The sequence below is a fragment of the Phymastichus coffea genome, unplaced genomic scaffold, assembly GCF_024137745.1.
Source record: "Phymastichus coffea isolate CEN01 unplaced genomic scaffold, Cenicafe_Pcof_1.1 PCOF00031, whole genome shotgun sequence".
NCBI classification, from domain to species: domain Eukaryota; kingdom Metazoa; phylum Arthropoda; class Insecta; order Hymenoptera; family Eulophidae; genus Phymastichus; species Phymastichus coffea.
The window spans coordinates 1,335,134-1,339,465 of NW_026706842.1; positions in this window are offsets into that span (position 1 = coordinate 1,335,134).

The following is a 4,332-nucleotide window of genomic DNA, read 5'->3' on the forward strand; positions in this document are numbered from 1 at the left end:
CGACCTTCTCACTGCAATGCACAAATCACCTTAGATCATATTGTCTCGTCAAGGTCACGGATAAGAAGGTATCTTATATACATTTTTAAGAATGACTTATTACAAATATCGAATCCAAATTTATATTATCACTCGACAAGAAAAATAAATGAGGTTTTATACAGTGTAGTTTGTGAATTATAAGATTTTTTACAGCATAATAAAATAAGTGAATGAAATTCAACAGCCGAGCGACAGCTTGTTTCAAGTGATTAATGCGCCCGTTTTCGACGTACACGCAGGCAAATCAAGGAAATTGAAACGAAAGTATACGTGACTTTTCGAAAAGCAGAAAAGTAAGTAGAGGATGCTCATTACGAATTTCTCAATTGCACTAAGAGATCGAGAAGGCAGAAAAACACCTAACCGAAGGTAAAAACTTGGCATCCACACGGGCAAAAAAGATAATGCTATCCTTATAAGTATGCATATTGTGCAAACACAAGTAGCTTATGTCTTTTCTTTTTTACCTAATAGCTTAATTACAATGTCGCGCGTCTGACTAAACCTGTCCCGTTACTACGCGCCTCGGCTGTCGCAGCATCTCCTATTCGTACCGTCCATTCATCTTCTCGCTCACTCGTCGTGTCTTCATTCACGACGTGTAGTATAGTAACGTACTACTGACGGCTGTCAGGAGGATTCCAAGTCCGTTGATCTCGGAAAAGATGATTTATAATTTTTTTTTCGCGGTATAGTTTTTATGTTCGAACGGCCTAAGAAAGATGGAGAAGCATTAATGCGCGCAATGAATTTTGTGCTTGACATGTGAACTATTACCAACATTCAATTTCGTGCTTTCCGCGGCACGTATTTCCTTTTTCCTCGAGACAGAGAGTGAAAGTTATGCTCGTAAGGTGAGATTTGCAGAGCACTCAAGTTTTTTCGAGTACTTCGTAAACACAAATTTATCAACGGGTTTCTTAAATGTTCATATACATTTATATTCGATCTGTTTTTAATTATTTCAAATTCACTGATACTGATATACGCGATATATATATATATATATATTTATTTATTTATAAATACAAAGTTGTTAGAAGACGTTGTATTAACGTGATTATCCGAATAGCAGTTGAACTAATATCGTAGAACGCTTTTATAATAAAAACATCGAGCAAAAAAAAACTACCAAGTAAGAGAGAGTATGTGCTTCTCGGTGTGCAAATGAACAGTGAAAAATGTCCTCTACGACAATATTCTCAGTCACTTCACACGAGGCATTTAACCCAATAACACGTATCCTTCGAAATCCTTTGAATGCAATAAGTCGAGAAACATGCTGCAGATAAACCGTCAATTCATAAAAATCAAAGGAATGTTTTAAACATCAAACGGTATTGCATCATTCTGGCTCGACTGGTTAGATTTTAGATCAACCTACTCATTCAGTCGTGTGCTCGCACACGCACTCGTAGGCAGTTCAACATAGCTAGATCAGTAATTAGCCTTGTTAGACGTTACCGATCGTATCCAATATTAAAAATATAAAATTGCATTTGATTCTATATATGTAACTATACAATGTGCATACGATTGAAAAATCAGCATAAATTTATACATGCTCGTTGCAAGAACGTACACAAAACATTTTATTCAGCGTACCATTCTTCTCATGGCTTTTAGTTGACGTTGGCCAACGCGCATCCGCTTTCATCCATTACGATCCTTTCGATTTTAACTGCTTCTGTTCGTGTACACTGTACTGTAAAAGCAAATACAATGATCCAGTTTTAAAAGCAATAGTTATACTCTTAAAGTTGACTTGTTGTTTCAGCGTCGTAAAACCAATTTAATTATAAAGAACATAGGCGAATATTAATGTAGAGCGTTGATAGGCCAGAGAAAGAAAAATCAAATTATTTAATTAGTCGATGATGAAATGATTTGTTCCACTTCTGTAACGTAAATTCTGCCAAGCTCCAATTAATGAATGGCCAAAAATGCATGCGTTTATGCCGAAAATAACGTGCGTGCTCTAATTTCAGCTTCCCATAATTTATGTCTCGAGCTTGACTTGCAACAACATGTATTTTTCATGACTCAGAATGGGGAGTATCATAAGAAAAATCTGACGATTCATGCTGTTTTTTTACAAATTTGAAAGTGAACTATATATATATATTTATTATTTTTGCAAAGAGACTTTCTTGGCACACTTTATAACAAGTACTAATTGTCACTACCTTGACAGACTTGTTTTTAGAAAGTCAATCCGAAATTTGAATTGAACGGAAAGAGAAAAGTGAGTAAGCATTGGACGCGAAGGCAAATGGGCTGTTATCGATTATCGGTGTGTCACTATGCCACCCTCTCGAGGTAACCCCAGAACCACGGAAAATGTGCATGATCTAATAAATCAAAAGTAAACAAGTAAAAAAGAAATGGTGCCGGGCGCGGTTGCATAAATCGTCGCGCAGTGTCCCTCTTGCAGAGTGTATATCCTTTTTGACAGAGCCGAGCAGAGCAGAGGTACGCTCGAGCGAGTGAAAAAGGCTGGCTGGCGTTTGGCAATGCCGTGTCGATAGTATTTGGCAATGGCCGTGCTAATATCGAGAGTATAATTCTGCTGTCCCCCTACTTTGCGTCCCTCGAGCAACGACGCGACTGTGTGCGGGAGCGCTCTCTTTTACTTTTACTCGGGGGAAATCAGCAGCGACTCTACTTCATGCCAGGCACACTCACTTGCGCGCGCGCACGCGTGCAAGTGTATACCTATGGATACCTACGTGCTTACCGGGGAACCCAAAATTATCGGCAGGGATCGTTGAACGCGAAATTAACGGCTTGATCGTCTTGTTCGGCACGTATACGCTATTGGTAGCATTTTCTCCCCGTCTCTCTCCGTCCTACTGAAGTATCCGCAAGTTTAATGCTACAGGAACTTATTACCACAACCGGAATTGACGCTCAATATGACAAAATAAATCTTCTCTGTAGACGATTTTATCGTCAAATTAATTCTGTACTTTCACATTATATTCACTTGAATATATTTATGCTTGATTTTACTAATTATTCAACATACTGCATAATTAATTAGTTAACTAATATTTTCTTTTCTATATATATACATCATTTAACGTGCAGTACCTCAATCTATAGAAGCTGAATAAAGTTATAAATTATATAATAAAAATTACTTTTAGTTATTATCGTTATTTTTTTTCAAATTTCTCTCAAACTACATTTATGTTTTATAGTATAAGCACCATGTTAATTTTCATAACGTCGTTACATTCGGAGAACATATAATTAATTTATATGGATGTCGAAAATGATTCTTTAGAAATCATAAGTGACGCGTCATGTGAGGGAATCAAAGTGAACATACACATTTATTACTATGTACCTGGAAAAATACTAGAAATAATTTTGTTTCATTCTTTCACTTTCAGTTATTTCTCTTTTTCAAAATACATGCTTACCTGGTTAGAAAATTGTCGGTTTCGGCTGTACTTTAGGTTTCACGCGATATCTCCTTTATCACTATGACTAGTATTTTCATAAACCAAAATTGTACATACATTTATTCATAATTGAATCTATAATTTCTCGAGCGTAGATAAGAGTAAAGATTTAAAAAATGTCTAACCGATTATACTTAATCCATGTCATAAAAATGGAATATATAAAATATCATCCCTAGCCCACAGGTCGCGATCATTTAATATGCCAGAGAGCAGATAGGCCGCTGCTATGCTACGGTTACAAATGACCTTGCGGAAAAGACTCTGCTCGTGTGATGTAGCCAACTTCACCTCGACAATGCGATCAGAGAGCGAGAAAAGCCTCGACTGAAATTTCCCTTTCAAGCGAGCAATTGTAAGGAGGAGTGGAAAGGAAAGGAGGGGGGAGGAGTGACAATCGTACTGTAACAACATTTTAAGTGCCCTTTTGAGAGATAAAATCTCGCTAATTTAACACGCTAACTAGTTCAGCTAAGCCTGGAAAATTCGGTGCAAGTACACATAGCGACAATATAGGGGGAGAGAGGGAGGGGGAGAGAGAGAGAGAGAAGTTACTTACTACCAGGAGGCATCCGCAGGCGGTAGGTACAGCATAATGGTGAGCGAGCAAGAGCGAGTAAGAGCGAGAGTGTTGGGCGCGAGCGTGGAGCGCCCGTGCTCGCGCGAAGGAAAAGAAAGCCCCCACTATTGGCAAAAGCGTGTCGTATAGGTTATAAAGGACCGTGGCCGCCTCTATCCGGCTGCACTCTCTCAGTGAAACTCACCGAGGATCGTTCTTCAACGTCAAACTTTGTATCTTTGCGCGCGCAATCAACCGCAA